At 38.4% G+C, this 21,053-nt stretch overlaps 1 protein-coding gene and 1 long non-coding RNA gene across 2 annotated transcripts in view; one reads left to right on the top strand and one right to left on the bottom strand.

Annotated features, from left to right (window-relative positions):
* LOC128920261 (uncharacterized) overlaps positions 1–10,133 on the top strand; it is a 78,252-nt gene extending 68,119 nt beyond the window's left edge. Inside the window, exon 3 of the long non-coding RNA XR_008470366.1 lies at positions 10,045–10,133. This is a non-coding gene — a long non-coding RNA (uncharacterized LOC128920261). The remainder of the gene's footprint in view (positions 1–10,044) is intronic.
* Positions 1–21,053, bottom strand: part of LOC105216405 (neural cell adhesion molecule 1-B) — a 292,270-nt gene that overhangs the window by 216,909 nt on the left and 54,308 nt on the right. The window lies entirely within an intron of this gene.

Here is a 21,053-nt window from a genome sequence, read left to right as displayed (position 1 = left end):
TTAGTTTTGGGTTTTACAAATAACCGTTATATGAACAAAACTACAATACTCTCTTTAGTAACATTTGTTGCGAGAGTATAAAAACGGACTGAAAAAAAATCGCCAAAAAGTTCATATTAGAACTACTTCGAGGTTTGGAAAAAACACCATGGCAAAAGTGGGGAACTGCTTTGAAGTAGAAAACATAGAAATTGATGAATGAATAAATATTTTTTGAGACAAATTAAAATTCATCTTATTTTGGGAACAGATTTGGCACGATATCCAAATATTCTAAGATAGTCCTTCGCACAAAATTTCATTAGCGTGATGATCGGATATATAGTTAAAGGGATCTTAGAACCGACCTGAACCGATTTGTTAATAAAAATCAGATTATACTGAACAAAATAGTCATACATATAACAAGAAAGAATTAAAATTTGCTTGATGACGATTCGGTTTGAATGCGCGTGGCCCCGCCCAGTTATGTGTCAAAAAACAAAACTCCGAAACTACTTCCTTTGCATCCCCGTGGTATGTTGTGAAAATAGCCTAAATCGATTCATAGCCACCCCTACTTTCCATACACCAGAACTTTCAAGTCAAGCTGAATCGTTTACTTTACAATATATAAAGTAAGCACTAGTGAAGATATCAGAAGGCAGAATTTTGCACATATACTGCATTTATAGTGTGGCATCGCCCTTCCAAAATCGGACCATAAGTATTCAGGGCCCCATATATCGAATATGAGGACCTCAATGCTTCTAATAAATTTTTAACCAAAAATATCGGTTAGTCTCTCAGATATTTTGAAGAAATTCAGACAGAATATTTTTCTTCTAATTCGGAACATAACTTCACCCAGCTCCCACATACCTAATATTAGGGTTTTAAAACTTTCAATGGACTTTATACCATATATATGCCGAATATGTGAGTCAAAACTAATAAAATTAAATAAATAAATTTGCGAGAGAACTTAGCCGTCCTTACTTGTTATTATTATTATTGTTGTTGTATTACCCAAAATATTTTGAACAAATACTGACGAATTGACAATCGTAGAACGAATGCGAATTCAAGTTCATGTCGATTCCATAGACCAGAATGTCGTAGGCATTACTAAAATTGATAGTTGTTATTGTTGTTTTTTCCATTAAAATTGTGGAATTGAAAACTAATGAAATCATCAAGCACATATTAATTCCGAGACTGCAACAAATAAACTACCAAGTATATAGTAGAGGGAGTAAAACCTCAAATTATTTTCAAGAGTGATGACTGAACTGTCAAAGTGCGGCATTGTATCGAACATTAATTGCTAAAAATTTATGATTTTCGAAAGGGAACTGCATATATGCGTTTGTACACGCAGAGACATACACACACGAATGCAGATTGATCACCACTCACTCACTCACTCATTGCAATGAAATGAATTTCGGTGCAATGTTGCGTAAATAAATAGAACTATTGCTTGTTCGAAAGAAATAATGGCAAATATAATAACGAATGCACGCACCAACTTACAAGCACCCATACAGGGGAAGTAAGTGAGGGTGTGAGTGACTCAGGCTTCATATATATAACAGTGTGGGTGCGTGTTTGTTAGTGCGCGTTTGCGAGTCTGCAAAAAATCAGTTTATTTTAGAATGTGATTTATCTCAATAAAATTGCAATTTGCCGAAAATTTACAGACGCACGCAGGCACAAACACACACGCACTTGATCATACACACATACAAATAGTAGTGTGCTGCATGTAAATGATAGTAAGTGAAGAGGAAATCAATTTAAGTGCTGCTGAAAGGCGTCTGAAGAGTGTGAGGGAGGGGGAAGTAATTGCGTTCGAGTGTATGGAGTGGAAGTAGTCGCACGCAGCTTCACTGGCGAACATGAGCGGCACAGTGGTGAGTGAGTTAATAAGCTGCGGTTAAAATTTGTTAAAGTGCTCCGATTTGTATATAACTCACTGTGGATGTTATATTTATAGTAAAGAAGAAAAATATTAAGTATGATGAAAATCAGTCGACTGCCGCGGCCTCTACGCTAGTGGGCGGTTAACTTAAAAGTGCTCCGATTTCGATGAAATTCGAGATCTAGCTTAAAGTTATCTCAAAAATTAAAAATCTTAAATTTCGTAGAGTTCCGAGTTCAAAAAGTTGATTCTCTGTCACTTCGAACTGCGAAGGTTTCGACGATTTAGAGTGGGTGAAAACGTCACCATGGATAAGTCAGCCGACGGAAGACCTGCGACGACGAATGCCGATCAAATCACGGAAAACATCGAGTTAGGCAGGCATGTGGCATCTCGTGACATCGCCCAGGAGATGGGAGTTAGTCACCAAACCATTTTAAACCATCTGCAGTAGGCTGAATACATAAAAAAACTTGATATTTGGGAGCCGCATCATTTGACGCAAAAAAAACCTTCTGGACGGAATCAGCGCCTGCGATATGCTGCTGAAACGGAACGAACTCGACCCATTTTTGAAGCGGATGATACTGCCGACGAAAAATTGGTCACATACGACAATATCAAGCGAAAACGGTCGAGGTCGAGGGCCGGTGAATTGTCCCAAACAGTAGCCAAGCCAGGATTGACGACCAGGAAGGTTTTGCTGTGTGTTTGGTGGTATTGAAAGGGAATCATCCACTAAGAGCTACTCCTATATGGCCAGACGCTTAATTCAACCATCTACAGCGAACAACTGGATCGCTTGGAGCAGGCGATCGGCCAGAAGCGTCCAGAATTGGCTACGGGAATTGGCTCCTATGAAAAGCCACGGGAGCTCGGATGAGAGGTTTTATCGCATCCACCATATGGCCCGGACATAGCGCCAAGTGATTACCACCTGTTCCTGGCCAATGCGAATGCCCTTGGTGGTGTAAAGTTGAACTCAAAAGAGGCTTGTGAAAAGTGGCTGTTCGAGTTCTTCGAAAATAAGGTGGGGGGCTTCTACGAGGGGTGTTTTATGAAGTTACCGGCTAGATGGAAACAGATTATCGAACGAAACGGCGCATATTTGAACTAAATCCGATCATTGTAACACTTTTTAGAAAGCAGTATAAAATGACCCTTTACTAAGATTTTTCTGTTTGTCAAAAAAAAAAGTTGGTACTTTTTGTCCACACTCACCCCACTGTGCGTACTCACCAACACATACACATGTACATACATTTATCGAAACGCACTGTGTCGGAAGTCAGCACGCAATGTTGAATTCGTACTACAACAACAACAACAGAAACGTCACACAGTTGTGACGAGCAACCCCCAACTACTACACGGTTACATGCAACATGCAACTCTTATAAAGTGATGCTTTTGTTGTGCCTGCTATTGTTGTTGTTGTAGTAACATTCGAATGTTGTTACAGCGCTGTGGCATAATAAAGCGCGCTTGTACAAGCGAAAGAAGAGGCATAATCGGTGGTTGAAAGCACACTGAGTGCTGTGTACTGTGGTGGGGGTGTGACATAGCACAGCATAGCGTGGCATGGCATGGCATAGCATATTCGGTCGACATAATGTAATCAAACAAAGTCGAAACGCAACGGAAATGTCTATTGCTGCTGCTGTTGCAATAAATCTCCCGAATGGGTAAGCAACGTTGCGACTGTGACAGCGACACTGGCATTGCAACATCATAGAGGCCCGTGTTTGCCACAAAAAGCACTGAGCCATGAACACCAATAAAATATATACAAAGAGTATTCAGCAAAGCAATTTATCATGACGCAATATTTTGCAATAAACATACAGACAAACATACTTATATATGTAAAACAATTAGATGCATTACATTTGTATGTATGTGTGTGTGCGTGTGTCTATTCGAAAAACTACTACAAATGCAAATATTCGCCAAAATAGTGGTGACATTTGTTGTTGTTGCTGTTGCCTGTGTCTAAGTGTGGAATGATGCGTTGTAAATTGTTATACCGCTAGCTAGTGGTGTTGATTGAGCCGCTGTCATGTCGGCCACAAATCAATCAGCAAAACGGACAAATCAAATTAAATGAAATATTTACTCGTTAGAGTGATAAGCATACATACAAACTCATATGCATATACATATAATACATAGATATACGCAATATAATATACCTCTATTTTAGGGAAACATTTGTAATTTTTACAATTTCCGCTCATTTAGTTAGATTTTTTCCTATTTAAAAGTTGTCGAGCCGTTGTGGCCAAGGCCAAAGCTCACACTGACTAACGGATATGTAAAAGTTCGGTTATATTACTCTCATATTTACACTAAATAATTTTCGTAGTAGTGAAATATATGTACATTAATTTGAGTCAAAAATATTAGTTTAAGATTGAAAAGAGTGTTTGTATGCAATTCTACATTAGTAATGGGACTTCCGACACCTTTAGGGAATATCAAAGAAATCTTGCCAGTTGTACTTTTACATATGTTAATACCAGGTAAGGAAGGTGTAAGTTCGCGTGTAACCGTACATTTTATATTCTCGCAATTTATTTATTTAATTTTATTAATATGACAAACAATTTGACACACATATTCGGCATATACATGGTATAAAGTCCATTGATGTGATGTATGTGATTGGCGTTCAACCGTTTAGCCGGTTATAGCCGAATCGATGAGAGCGCGCCACTCGTCTCTTTCCTTCGCAGTTCGGCGCCAGTTGGAGATTCCAAGTGTAACCAGGTCGCTCTCCACCTGGTCCCACCAACGGAGTGGAGGCCTTCCCCTTCCTCGGCTTCCTCCGGCGCGTACTGCATCGAACACTTTCAGAGCTGGAGTGTTTTCGTAAATTCGGACAACATGACCCAGCGTAGCCGCTGTCTTTTTATTCGCTGAACTCTGTCAATGTCGTCGTATAACTCGTACAGCTCATCGTTCCATCGTCTGCGGTATGCGCCGTTGCCAATGTTCTGAGGACCATAAATCTTGCGCAAAATTTTCCTCTCGAAAACTCCTAGAGTCGTCTCATCTGATGTTGACATCGTCCAAGCTTCTGCACCGTAAAGCAGGACGGGAATGATAAGCGACTTGTAGAGTTTGATTTTGGTTCGTCGAGAGAGGACTTTACTGTTCAATTGCCTACTCAGTCCAAAGTAGCACCTGTTGGCAAAGTTAATGTTCAAAGTTATGACTGTCAACAGTGACGTGTGAGCCAAGACGCGAGTGCGCCGACTGTTTGCTTGATGACAGGAGATATTTCGTCTTGTCCTCATTCACCTCCAGACCCATTCGCTTCGCCTCCTTATCCATGCGGGAAAAAGCAGAACAAACGGCGCGGTTGTTGCTTCCGATGATATCAATATCATCGGCGTACGCCAGCAGCTGTACACACTTGTAGAAGATTGTACCTTCTCTATTTAGCTCTGCAGCTCGTATTATTTTTTCCAGTGATAGATTGAAGAAGTCGCACGATAGTGAGTCACTTTGTCTGAAACCTCGTTTGGTATCGAACGGCTCGAAGAGGTCCTTCCCAATTATGACGAAGCTTTTGGTGTTGCTCAACGTCAACTTACACAGCCGTATTAGTTTTGCGGGGATACCAACGTCCATTGATAGTAAACATAATATTAGGTATATGGGAGCTAAAGGAAGTTATGACCCGATTTTTGGCACAGAGACATATTAGTAGAGGAAAAATATACCCTTTCAATTTCTTTAAAATATCTGAGAGACTTACTTATATTTTCGGTAAAAACTTTATTATAAGCACTGATGTCCTCATGTTCGATATATGGGGCTATGGTCCGATTTAGGCGATTTTTAAAAGATCAATGTCCAATATAAATGCAGTATTTGTGCAAAGTTCTGTTCCGATATATTCTGTAGTGCTCAACTTATGTATTGCAAAGATAAGGATTCAGACCCAAAGTTCGGGTAAATGCGAAGTTGACGTGGTTGGTCGAGTAGTTTCGGAGATATGGTTTTTGACCCATAAGCGGGCTGAGCCATGCCCATTTTAAATTGTGTACACCAATTTGAGTGTAGCCTTTCTGTATCATCTTTACCATGAAATTTGAGATTTCTGGAGTTTTTCCTTACTGAATTGAAGCATTTTTAGTAATTTTCAACATAATCTCTGTATGGGAGGTGGGCGTGATTATAATCCGATTTCCTAATTTTGTATAATGTATAAGGAAACGACTCTAGAAAGTTTGATTGATATAGCTTTAGCAGTTTACGAGATATGTACAAAAAACTTAATAAGGGTGGGACCACGCTCAATTTCCCACAAAAAAAAATCCCCAAATGTGCCTCTTCCTAGTATGATAGTTATTATATTTTGCACCATATTTTACTTTCCTAACTTTATATATGGCTTAGTTATGGCACTTTATGTGTTTTCAAAAAAGCGCCACGAGAAAAGGTCGATTTAGATTGCAAAGTTCCCAATAATATTTGTTATCAGATCCCTTCTCACTTTAGTGGCAGCTATTGTCGTCTGAAAACGCTAAACTTGGGAGGAAATTGAGAATATATGTAGATAGTTGAACTGTCATAACTTGAAGTTCTCCATACTGGAACTCTTGAATTGTCAATAAAAGTAAAATTTCATACAAATTACCTTCCGTAACTCGAAGTCCCTCTAACTTGAAGTTTTTTTGAGGATTATGGTGATTCGATTAATGCAGTTCAAGTGTATTTCAAAGGCAGCTGATCAACTGAAACTCCTCCCCCAAATATTTTATCTCGTTTCTTTCTAACTTGTATCTCAATAAATGAAACTATCCAGTTTCTGATGTCATTACATGCGCTTAAATCAATAATGCCAACAAAGAATTTAATAGAAAAGGTATAAGAAAATAGAAATGTTTTGATTACAGTTTGGTTGTTAAATAAATGTATTACGCCTTAGAGCCACACTGATTTCCGTTGAAAATGATTTAGAGACCCTTTTCTGCTTCTTACGTAGAAAGAGTTTAGTCAAATTCAATTATTACCCGAACTCTAAATTACCAAATTAAAATAATTCCATTCCTCAACTTACGATGAAATCGGTTGATCTGTTACATATTTAACCGGTATATAAATATTTCCCTTTTTAGTAATACCTGTTTAACTTACCACTATTTATTAAGCTTCGACTTACCTGAAAAATAATAAAAATACATTTAATTTTTTAATCCGGTTACAATGAGAGTTTAATAGTAAATATATATATAGATAGGAGAAGCTTAAGCGATGTCTTCATGACGTTCATTTTGCAAAACTTCAGCCAGGAGTGACTCTGATATCTGATACAAAGCATTCATCCATAATTTTACATCACAAGATACTCATAATTGAATTCATTAAGACTGCTCATATACTATCGATATATGTATACCGTATAGCCGACTTGTCAGACCAGACAACATTGGAATATATTGTGTTTATGCGGATTGGTAGAAGGCATGTAACGATTTCAAGTTTATAATAAGTACTTATTTCTAGTAATTAAAGTCTTATAAATTTTTATTAAATATAATCCCTAGAGAATATAATTTTTGAAGTATTAAGCGTTCCACGTACATATGTATTGATATCGAGTTTTCTATACAAATACAAAATCAATATCAAACGTTGTGCATTCAGCTTATCATTACTGCTAATGGCATTATCATTCGCGTAATCACTAGCTACTCAAGCCATATTATATACATTATTTAGCATATGGATGCTTCGCATTGGCAGCATCAGAGTGCAGCTGTTACATCAACTCATTAACATTTATTTCCACACACTCATTTCCTAGCTGATTTTTAACACCCCCATATGGCTTCCAGCACCACTCTTCATATCAACCAAGCCGGGCCACGCGCTATTTTATTTTGTATCAACATTTGTGACAATCATCATTGTCGCTCATCAAAAGTTGTCAGCAAAATGGATGACAGTGTGTTTTGTGGGGTGGAGGCGACGCTTCAAGGGGGGAACTTGAAGTTAATCTGCTTTTGTATTTATGTGGATGTGTGAGTATGTCAGATACTAACGGAGTATTTGCAATCAAAACGCATCCTCATCAGCGCGCTCTCTGTTGGTTGACTACGATTAACAAGCAGCAAAAACGACGCGCTCCCTCTTCCTCCTCGGCTAGCGGTGGGTACAATGTATAAACAAGCGAGTTAAGCTCTAAAATTTACAAGAGTAACGGTAACGAGATGTGTGTGGCACAGTGCGCCCTGCTGCCACATGTGCGGAGGTTAGAGGGAGGTTGGAGTCGACGGCCTGTTGCCGACAAGCCTTATTGGTAAATCACAGTATTCTCTTACAATATTGTCAATTGCTGTTATTGTTGTTGTTGTTGTTATTGCGGGTTTGCTTGTTATCGCTTTTATTGTTGCCATTGTTGCTAATACAATTGCCAATGTTTTGTTTTACGTTATACAATTTTTTTCTCGAATGCCTTGTTTTTCCGCGATCTCATCACTTTTGTTATTTCAACTGATTGCTATTGTTGCTGCGTCATTGTTGTTGTTGTGATGTTATATTTTTTTGTGCCAACCGATTGCTCTTGTGCTTGTTGTTGGTCGTGCATGTGCCCTGTTGATATACTCATTGTTGTTGTTGTTATTGCCAGTTATTGTCGCGACTGTCATAAAAGCAAACGCATTCGCACAACAAATGGCACATTTGACAATTGCCATCAGCGGCGTCTGGCTGACAGTCGGTTAGTGCGCATCTGAGCATCAATTGTAAGTAAATGACATGTTTACTGTTCAGTGGTGGTGGCAAAAAAACTTGGAGGGGGGGGGGGGGGGGTTGCCTCAGTAAATTAAAAATTATTCATCGAAAAAGCTTGATCGCAATTTTCCGAAGAGAATCATTATGATTTGTATGGAGGATGGTCGTACTGATATGTAGGTTGGACATTTGTAACACCCCCGTACGTACAATATCCAGCTGTGTTTTAAGTAACCTTCTTCAAGACTTTAACACTATTTGTGTCTAATCGGATTTATATTTACTTTTTCTCTTCCGAATTCCCATATTCGTGTCGTTTAGAAACAAGAGAATAGCCACAGAAAGAGTAATTTAGTATATCCGAGGGCAGAGTCGCAGTATATGGTCTCTTACAATCAAGGTTAATCCTAAAGAACCGTTTAGTCAACTGTTAAGAGAGATGTGGCAACCCTGCCCTGCCAGTGACTCGCGCGGACTGCGATCTGGAAGTCCGGTGATCTAAATTATATTAACATAACTTTTTTTCTTATACGTATAGAGTTGCTAAAAGTAGCTTTTAATTGCAAGAACTGTCAACGCCTTTTGTTTGTTCCGAGACATTTTCTTCAAAGGCAACTATAATGGCTACGGTTGTGTATCTACCCTTTGATCTATTTATTTATCTGGCTCATTTCTCTGGAAATAATATTCCGTGATTTAGCTCGTCGGCTCAGAGTCCGGTCTGTTTAGAAATAAAAATTTCAATCTCTTTTAATTTGTTCTTTCTTTTCTGTTTCTCAAGTCACTCTCTGAGATACTACCAAAGTTTAGTAGAAGAGAAGAGATCCAGATATTAAGTTACTTAGAAAACATACCAGGTTCTATAATACTGTCCACATTTGTAACCAAAATCTATCCACCAGTCCTTTCGGAAATAAAATCCATCTTCAGCTAAATAATTTACTCAAGCTTAACTCTGGAATCTCGGATGTACGACATCTGTGACCTCAAGAAAAGTTAGGATATTCTTCGAAAGAAAAGGATAATACTAATAAGGAGGAGGAGTTTATATCATATTTGTCTTTAGTTTTAAGCAGCACAAAGTAACTTTATTGATTTAAGACTAGCTCTGGTTGGAGCTCTTCTTTGTGGAATAAAAATACAGTTGAACTTCCCTAATTCGAATCACCATAATCCACAAAAAAAACTCCGAGTTAGAGAGACTTCCGAGGTACGAAACGTAAGTTGTGTGAAATTTGACTCTTAATGCCAATTCAAAAGATCGAGTTATGGAGAACTTCGAGTTATGGAAATTCAACTGTATATTGATATTCACAACTTCAAACCTTCTCCGTAAGACGAAAGTAACAGTAATTTTTTTAAACTAATGATTACTCTAAATTCTATATTTTCAGATTTTCCCGCACCAGAATTTATATTCACTACTCACCCGGTAAAGATCACAGCAATACATATAGATCAACCTATGTCCACATATACAGTTAACAAAGTAAGTTTTTAGAAATTTTATTATTTAATTTTACCCCTTTTTCATAAAATTTTCCTGTCACCACCACTGTCCTTGCGACATTTCACACACAATATAAAAAAGTAGACATTATTTATTTCCCCCCTGCTCCATGCCCTCTACAGTGTCAGTGCACATTTCAAAAACAACCAATTATCTGGCAACGCCATTGTTTACCGTTTGGTTGCAGCGATTTCAATTTTCCACTTTTTCATTTTTTTATTATTGTTATTGTTGTTGCAGTGAGTACCTTCCCCCACTGTTTATCGTTGAGATTTTTTCTAACTGTTTACACATTATTTGTCCCACACGCACCCGCTTTAGTTGCTGTACTTTTGTGATTATTATTATTATTATTATTATGAGTATTGTTGTTGTTGTTGTAACGCTGCTGTGGCATTTATTTGCACAATTGACGCGATAAAAGTATAAATAAAGAGTGGCATAAAAGCAAAAACAAAAAAGAGCGTTATTGGTGAATCTCCGTGTCTCCAACAGCTGTTTTTTAATATAAATATATATGAGTGTATGTTGTTGTTTTTTTTTTGTTGTAATGTTGCTGTTGCAATAGCCGCCGGTTGTTGTTGCCAATTTCGGCATGCGTCAGTTGTATTGCGAATATTTGCATTTGCTGCTCATGCGTCTGTCTGTCGTCGGCAATTCTATCATCGTTGACGTTTTTTTGGGCTCCCCCTATAGGCCTTCCAGCCCCTTTTACAGCTTGCACCCTTTGTGCGGCCACAGCACATAAACCGAATATGGCAATTTGTGGTATTTCGCTTTGTTCATGCGAGAATACTCCTGAGCGTTGTTTTTGTTGTTTGTGTGGCATCTGATATTTAATTTTTTTTAAATAATGAAATACTAGTATGTTTGCACACAGTTTCATTTTGGTAAAAGAAGACCTAGAAATGCATTTGAACCCTCTGCAATTTAATACCATCCCATTTAAATTGGGGTGAGTGGTTACCTCTAGTGTGAATACATCGTTAATTTATCTCTAGATTGAATCCGAAGATGTCTGCCTTGGCTCCATGTTATCCCTTTTCAAACAATATCGCTCTTAGTGGGGCTTTGAAAGTATTCTTCAGACTCTCAGATCGAGCCAATTTATATTAAAGGACGTTAATACCGTCAGTGATCGATATCATGGTTGCTATAACACTCAGAAATTGTACTATCTCTGTAATAGTTCGGGCTCCAGTTGTTATCCGAATATTCACATAGATATAGGTATCCTTAAACTCTGTTTGATCGTTTCATTATGTTTTCCTCTCTCGAATAAACTTGTGATTCTATCACCTCTTACTAAACTGAGCTAGTCGAAGACCACGCCTACTTCTCATATAATGGTACAACAAATGTGGGAATTCGGATCACAATTATCTCTGCTTGTCATGTAACGGTATTTTAAATCCCAACACCCTATATTAACAGTTTTCAATTAATTGCTACATATTACTACATTGATTGTTCATGCACACGCTCACCTAAATTTCAAAACTCATTTTTGAAAATCACATTAACAACCATTGGAGAACCGGCATTTGCAGAGCCAGTCGAATGCGACATGCCAGTTTGACAATGACATTAATTATACACATGTCACACTCAACAGACACATGCTGTCATGACATTTGCATTGACGATGGCGTACATTGAACGAAGAGAGAGCGCATAGCGCACGAGCATGACCCCGAGATACGGGTCATACTGCAACGTCACATGCAAATGCTATCGCATCGGCACTGGTAATTATGTTACAATGTCAATTATAGGGAAGCGTATGTGTTGGGCAATTGATGAAGATGTTGATATCGAAATATATATGAACATGTATGGGAAAGCTCTTCATAAAAGGCTTTAGTACTTCGGAAAATGTCTTAATAGTTTTTGTTTTGATATTTTTCTTGTTATATTTTTGTGAATCCTTCGGCCTGTTCACATGGAAAATAACTTTTAATAATTTATTAACAAAATTAAGCGTTGCCTAGAAGCTTTTGTGCTTTTATCGGAGCTTTTGTATTAAACTTTTTGTAAAAAAAAAATAAAAATTTCTCAGAAACCGTCTTCCATATCGGAAATTTAGTTGATACAAAAATAATTATAACCAATGAATTTATTTAGTAGCCATCCATTTACAAAATATGATCCAGTCTAGTCCATATTGATTTATTAATGCTGAGCTGTCATCTGGCATGGTTTTGTACACTGATTTTTCAATCTAAATTTGCATTCTGGTTTTCGAAGATACTTATTCTAAGAATATGACATGAAAATATAAATATAAAAGCTTACCAAGTTTTAGGCTTCAAGGCTTTGTTACTTGCCTATTCAAAAGATCAATTCTTTGGCCGTACGAATTTCAGAAATGTACCGGATGAGCCATGTTCAAGCCGATGTCTGGACTAATAATAGTCACACCTTTGTCAGCAAAATTGCAATGACACATATACTTCACAAGGTTTTTCCACAAGGAGTAAGCCCTTAGCAATGGCAAAATTTTAAAATTTCAAAAGGGTGTCCTACGGAAATGAATAGACTCGTCTGTTGTGTACCTATACGAAACATATTCATAGTAACTACTACTAGATATCTTAATAAAATGATGCGTATACTTACAAAAGCTCACAGGCTTAAGGGGAGAGATAAATAAAGGTTGTATCACTAACGCCAATCAGGTCATCCGAGGCTTTCGTAGATTTTTCATTGGGGGGTGTTTTTATGTGGTGGGTCCCAAACCCTACGCACAACCGCATAAGCGGGCTTCGCCTTCTCACTTTAGCTCGCCTAAAGTGAAAGTGTGAAAGACTAAAGCCCACCGTCAACAAACTGATTGGACCTTATCAGTGTGGCTTTAGACCTGGAAAATCGACAACTGACCAGATATTCACCATGCGCCAAATCTTGGAAAAGACCCGAGAAAAGAGGATCGACACACACCACCTTTTTGTCGATTTTAAAGCTGCTTTCGACAGCACGAAAAGGAGTTGCCTTTACGCCGCGATGTCTGAATTTGCTATCCCCGCAAAACTAATACGGCTGTGTAAATTGACGTTGAGCAACACCAAAAGCTCCGTCATGATTGGGAAGGACCTCTCCGAGCCGTTCGATACCAAACGAGGTTTCAGACAAGGTGACTCACTATCGTGCGACTTCTTTAACCTGATGCTGGAAAAAATTATAAGAGCTGCAGAGCTAAACCGAGAAGGTACAATCTTCTACAAGAGTGTACAGCTCCTGGCGTACGCCGATGATATTGATATCATCGGAAGCAACAACCGCGCCGTTTGTTCTGCTTTTTCCCGCATGGATAAGGAGGCGAAGCGAATGGGTCTGGAGGTGAATGAGGACAAGACGAAATATCTCCTGTCATCAAACAAACAGTCGGCGCATTCGCGTCTTGGCTCCCACGTCACTGTTGACAGTCATAACTTCGAGGTCGTAGATAATTTCGTATACCTGGGAACCAGCATCAACAACACGAACAATGTCAGCCTCGAAATCCAGCGCAGAATAACTCTTGCCAACAGGTGCTACTTTGGACTGAGTAGGCAATTGAACAGTAAAGTCCTCTCTCGACGAACCAAAATCAAGCTCTACAAGTCGCTTATCATTCCCGTCCTGCTTTACGGTGCAGAAGCTTGGACGATGTCAACATCAGATGAGACGACACTAGGAGTTTTCGAGAGGAAAATTTTGCGCAAGATTTATGGTCCTCAGAACATTGGCAACGGCGAATACCGCAGACGATGGAACGATGAGCTGTACGAGTTATACGACGACATTGACATAGTTCAGCGAATAAAAAGACAGCGGCTACGCTGGCTAGGTCATGTTGTCCGAATGGACGAAAACACTCCAGCCCTGAAAGTGTTCGATGCAGTACCCGCCGGAGGAAGCCGAGGAAGGGGAAGGCCTCCACTCCGTTGGAGGGACCAGGTGGAGAGCGACCTGGTTACACTTGGGATCTCCAACTGGCGCCGAACTGCGAAGGAGAGAGACAGGTGGCGCACTATCGTCGATTCGGCTATAACCGGCTAAACGGTTGCAACGCCAATCACACACATCACTAACGCCGAAATTCGCGCTATTTTAAAGTTTTCCTTCGTTAAAGGCAAATCCGCTAGAGAAACGTTCCGTGAGATTAATGGTGTTTTGGGGGATGGTACTCTATCACTTCGAACTGCGAAGGAATGGTTTCAACGATTCAGAGCGGGTGAAAACGACACCATGGATAAGCCAGCCGGCGGAAGTCCTGTGACGACGAATATCGATCAAATCATGGAAAACATCGAGTTAGACCGACATGTGGCATCTCGTAGCATGGCACAGGAGATGGGAGTTAGTCACCAAACCATTTTAAACCTTCTGCAGAAGGCTGGAGACACAAAAAAAGCTTGATGTTTGGGTGCCGCATGATTTGACGCCAAAAGCGTTCTGGACCGATTCAACGCCTGTGATATGCTGCGGAAACGGAACGAACTCGACCCATTTTTGAAGCGGTCAGGAAGGTTTTACCATCTACTGCGAATAACTGCGAAGCGTCCAGAATTGGCCAACAGGAAGGGTGTAATGTTCCACCAGGACAACGCCAGACCACACACTTCGTTGATGACTCGTCAGAAGCTACGGGAACTCGGTTAGGAGGTTTTATCGCATCCACCATATAGCCTGGGCATAGCACCAAGTGATTACCACCTGTTCCTGTCCATGGCGAGCGCCATGTCAATATCATGTATCCCTCATATTAAAATAGATCAATTTAGTAGAGACAGAGGTTAGGAGAGTTTTGAGGATTTCGAAAATTTATAATATTAAATTGTAGTGCTCGCTACAATGATTACAACACATCCGAGTTTGGTATAGGCTTTTTATATTTCTGCAAGTAAAAGAAAATTTCTAATATTGTTACAATAATAATAACAATAACCATAGCAATAGCAATATCACACCGCAACAAGAATATGCAGGAATGAAAACAGGCTGTGTGACGCAAAGCAATAAAAGCATTATTTTTCCATATGAAGAATTGTTATTTGCGCAGCGAAATGAAAATATGTATATAAACACACACATACACACACAAACACTCATGTTTGCATTTGAAGAACTAACGCAAGAGAGATGAATCCACAACGGAGTCCAATGTGTGTGTGTGTGCCTGAGCATTTGTATTGAGAGCAAATTGAAAACAAACAAAACACACTACGAATATCAAAAGTAGTTAAATTCCACAAGGCAGCAGCAACAAAAACAACAATACGAACCACCAAACTAACAAAAACCGCGACACAGGGGAAACGAATAAAAATTCATATTACGTATACGCGCCGTTGGACAACCATCCGCCTGCATGCATGCTGATCAAGTGAGTGAGCATTCATATGCGCAAATGCCTGAACAACAACAATAACAACACACACACACGTAGAAAGGGCTGCTGGTGGCGCTACTGTGGATGTTGATGATACTGATGATGATGATGACGGTGACGATGACGCTGCTGTTGCTTACTGATTGCCAGCAGCCTGCAAATTGATTGTCTGGCGCATAAAGGGTGTGTGTGTGTGTATGAGTGCGGCGGCAGCGGTCGAGTGGGGTCCAGCAGCAATGCAGATAAATACTGGTAGTATATGGAGCGCCACCAAATGCGTTTGTTTATTTTGCGCTTTGCGTGGGCGTTGTGTGGCGCCGGCATTTTGGAAATTGAAATATCTTGAATCGAAAAATACACTAATCTACAATAACGCGCAAAACAAACACGCAGCCGGGTATTTCGGCAATATCTACTTGTGCCTAACAAAAGCAATAGGTAGTCGATTTTTTTGTATCTTCCTGTGAAATGCTTGCATTTTCGGTTTCGGGCTGTGCGAATTTCGCTGTATTTCATGTTTTTGGAATTATTCATTTTGATAATGAGCTTATCAGAAAAAAAATTATAAAATTTTGCATTTCTTTCTGTGTGTCCGAAATATTTTTGTATGCATAAGGTCGGGAAGAAATATAACTGAATTTCTATAAGTCTCTTCTGCTCATTCTTGAGTGAGGAATTTTGTCTCTGTCACTTTTTAACAAACTAAAAATACAAAAAAACTGTCGGTGAATCCGAAGAGTGTCGGATAAGTAACTAGTCGATAACCAAGTGAAAAACTGATGTCAGCCTTCTCCTATCTGTATTGGTATCGAAATTGTTTTCAAACATTTCTTCTCGAAGAGAGCGTAAATCTTCTAATAATTATTTAGGCTCTCTTCACGAGGAAATGTTTGAAGACAATTTAGAAGCCAGTACAGATAGGAGAATAATATAACTCGGTTTGGGAACAGCCTGTAAATACTATTGTTTTTCAGTCTAAAGATATACTCTTCCATGTCTCTCAATTTTTGAAGGGGAAAACAAAGAATACCGAAAAGAAGAAATACTGAGAGGAGTATGGACTTCGGTAAATGTTTTGAAGGTCACTTCGTCAAAGCTGGTGTTGAAGTACGAGCTTCTCAGTTTTATAGGCTCGGATTGAACTGAATTCCATGAAGGCAATGAATGACAAATTTTATACGGCTAGGTTGCGGCGGAAGTAATGATAAAGTCTCTCAAATATATCTTACATATAGGCCCATACATATGGGACAAAATTAATTGAAGAACTCCTGGTTGGTATTTGGGTGCGTAGTAAATGTGGACTGTAGTCATATCTTTGTTTTGCGGATGTTCGGAATAAGAAAGTCCTGGGATTATATAAACCGGTTTGACCTTTTTTTTTAGAAAAGAGTTACAACACTCGAAATTACTCAAATTATTAAACGTAAAATCAAATGAGATTATGGGATTATTCCCTTATTTCTGGACTGCTTTTTCACATATCTTTAGAAATCCAACGTAGTCTTACAAGCACGGCCGAGGCCAATTGACTGGGCCATTTCGGGAGATGACGTACACCAAACTTGGTTTTCAATTAATCGATTGCGACATTCGCTGTGTGGCGTATGGCGCCGACCTGTTGGTATCTAATATTGTCCAAGTGCATAACATCCGTTTCTGGTCAAAAATATTCGGTTATCATTGAGCCCATTCACAGTAACGTGTCGGTCTTGATCATCACTTAAGAAGTACGGCCCAATGACGCCGCCGATCCATAAGCCGCACCAAACCGTAATTTTTTCGGGATGTAATGTGGACTCATGGAGCACGTGTGGATTGATACTTGACCAATAACTCATATTTTGTTAATTGACGAAACCATTTACCCAGAAATGAGCCGCATCGCTACGTAGCACGTAGCGCTATTAAAGCTGAGGCCCTTGAATCCGAATTTCGTAGTAAATTTTAATAATTTCGACTCGTTGTTGGATCGCTACATCCTTTAATGATGAAAGGGCAAACATTACTTAAGATAAATGTTAAAAGAGCGGCAAAAAATTGCGTTATTTGTTGTCCCTATCGGTCTACTTCTGTAGCATCCCTTTTGAAAAACCCTTTACATACATCCATAAACGAGTTATGTTCCTCATATTATTTCCGTGAGTATGAAATGAAGATTTTTTTAAAAGAGCAAACAATGTTATCCGCTAGATGTCGCTAATCGAGGTTTTACGAAAAATCTTTTTTCAGGTGGTTATGAAGAAATATACGGTCGATCCAAATGAAGGGAGACGAATCTTCTGAGTATAGCATATACATTTTATGTGACGAGAAAATAAATCACGTCATCAATATACCGTTATACATCCAGTACTTAATTTACGACCGTTAAAACGTTTCCTGAAAGCTTCATTAGTACTTAAATCATCGTTTGTTCAATAAATTCCATAAGTCTTTTGATTTATTATAAGTAAATGACTTTCTATTGATTAAATTTTGACAATCTGAAAATAATTGAATTATAACTGTAGGTATGTTTATATAAAAAAAACATAAATTTTTAATAAAAACACCACCAGTTAGGCTTATAGAAACCGGCTTCCCCTAAATGGTACCTTGCATAAATAATATTGCGCAACCAAATTCAATCCTCAGAAACAACACAAAGAGCAAATCAATTTCACTTAATTCGTTCTTAAATTGAAAGCAAACTTACGAGTGCGCGTCGTAATTGCGTGGAGGTGGGAGTACAGCGGGCCGCCGGTAAACAATAACAACAAAACTAGATTGTGCACAAACACAACGCACAGCATAACACAACAACAATAAAAATATATTTGCGCTTTAACAGATTAATAATGGAAATTTAACAATGCAAACAACAATAGGGTTGCCAACGAGGGTTGTTTGCAGTCGCAAGCGCTGAATGAGTCATGCCTAGTGAGATGCCGGGAAAGTAGCGTAAAATGTTGGAGCATAGCAAAATCATACTAAAAATAACAACAAAAACAACAATCATTGTTGTGAAAAATTGCCAGCGCGCCACTAAAATCAGAATAGATGAGATTTGAGAACGGTTACAATCATGTTTTGCATGACAACCAGTCCGGCCCCAAACACCGAAAAACAGCAACAACAATACCAACAAATGAAGAATTTTACGCCTCCATTAGCGTTTAGTAGTAAAAGCGTAAATATAGTAACCAAAAGGGCGGACAGCCGCCGCCAATGTCGTCTAGACGAACCATAAAATATACTCAAAAACTTATGTTTTTTGTTGTTGCTGTTGCTCTACGCTTACACATTTGCAATTACTAAAAGCATTTGTTGATTGTATGCTCTTCCTTCCGGTGCGACAAATGTGCGCATTCGACGCAACCAATTTAACTTAGCGGTGTGTAGTCAACGCGACCGTTATGTATATACATACATATGGGCATATGTATGCAGTTGGGCCAACAATAAATGGGGGTAATGTTGCCAACGGTAACTGCGTAGAAACTACTTTAAATGGGATTTGATAGTCGAATGGTATTTCCTTTTTGAATATTATACTTATACACTCACACTCACTCACTTATAAATACTTGCTTTATGGATATTTTTGGAAAGGCGTGGGCACTTCCATTTTGTTGCAATAATTTATAAATGTCTAGAGAGCCCACAATCAAAGTCTAAACTTTACTGATTGCTTTGGAGTGGTTGGGAAATTTTTCAGAGTTTGCATATCTGTAATATGAAACTACTTTATAGGCGATATGAATATTTATGGATGTGGGGTTCCAGTCGAATCAGTCTCGAGCATGCTACAGATTTTAGAAAATTGTTAAAAAATGGAAATTACGATCGATTATTGGATTCTTGATTTTGAAAAGGAATTATCCTTCGATAGCGACCGTCAAAAATTAGTTCAACGAGTTTCAACGTGGTCGCACATCGGTTTCGATGAGCCACTCTCAAGTGGTTCAATCAAAGTCCGCGATTTCATATTGTCAGACCGGGGACTGAACGTGTGCGAGATAGCTAAGATTGTAGGCAGCTCAAAAATAGCTCGTACCTCATATCATGCATTATTGGACATGAGAAATCTGTTCGAACTATCGATACCCCATTCGACCACTCCGAAAAACCAATGAAACCAGAAGACCACTTCATAGCATTGTTGGACGATGTTTAAGTACATTTCGATAGAGTTTCTGTATTGTCTCAGGAACACAGATGAAACATGAACTTACTGCAACACACCAGAGATCAAGGATTAGTCGAAGCAGTAGCCTACATCCGATGAACCCGCTCCGAAAAATTCGAAGTCTGTTCCATCGGCTGGAAATGGGATGACTATCATTTTCTGGGGTTCGCAAGGGTTCCTCAACTTTTAATGCCGAATTGTTGGAACGACTTGATGTCGAATTATATAAAAACTTCCTAATTTGTAATTTGCTCTCTAGAAACGATGTAGTTGGGACACATCGAATTTGAAGTAATTAATGGATTCCTAAGTAAGAACGTCTCCATTTGTCTGTCTGCTAAAATAAATGCTAAAATAAATTCTAAATAGTTCAGATGGCCAGTGGTGAGAAACTAATTCGAAGCAAACAAAAACTCTAATTCGTATTGACATCTCATTTTCTTTAATATTTTATTACATTTACTACTTGAATGAACACTTTATAAAATACCTCGCTTTCACTAAATTCAGTGAAATTCTTTGGATTATAAGTCAACTGTAAAATTTCACATATTGCATTTTATTAAGTACAACAACAAATGCGGATTAAAGTATGCTTATTTGATTTACAGGCTACTTAATTGTTTCTAAAGGATGTCCCAAACAATAGTGAGCAATGAAGGATTTCAAATTTAACTTAAAGAGCAAAGAGTACCATCAAAGCTTCATTAAATTTGAATGCTATTCACATTCTTATTCCTTTTACAATTTAATGTAGTAAATATTCCTGTTTATTGTCATGTTAAATCCTTAATACATAAGCAGTCGTTAATTTCAAGCAAATCATTTCAAAATTATGTGAATTTCTGTTTTTGTCGCGTTTAAAATATCATTTTCAATGAAAATTCAATTGCATGACTTTGTTTGGATTCACATTTGTTGTTGGAAATTTTCAGGAGTTTCCTGCAGTTAAAGAAAAAAACTGATTGGTAGAAGCATTAATTTCAATTGAATGATTTCTGGATTATATCAAATTTAGTCTAAATTTACCAGATCTAAAATAGGTCAGTTGGTATTTAACTGTCCCTGTTACATAGCGGTCTCTGCCGCTTTCATTTCGTGAAGAATCGTCGACTTCAAAAGAGAGGAAAATGCCTTCAATTTTGTGTAGGAGCAGGTTCTCATGAACTAATTCTGGTCTAGTCTTAAAAAGAAGGCTTTGTATTTAAGGTTCGTTGATTTCAAAGCAATTATGCCTGGTTAATTTGCTCATTTCAGTCATAATTACTTATTTATTGAATCTACTCAAAGCAGTTAATACCGAATGTAGTCTTAAGTACACTGTTTTGAACTAAATACTCTACAATTT

This window comes from Zeugodacus cucurbitae, chromosome 3 (genome assembly GCF_028554725.1).
Source record: "Zeugodacus cucurbitae isolate PBARC_wt_2022May chromosome 3, idZeuCucr1.2, whole genome shotgun sequence".
Lineage (NCBI taxonomy): Eukaryota > Metazoa > Arthropoda > Insecta > Diptera > Tephritidae > Zeugodacus > Zeugodacus cucurbitae.
This window is presented reverse-complemented; position numbering and strand designations above follow the sequence as displayed.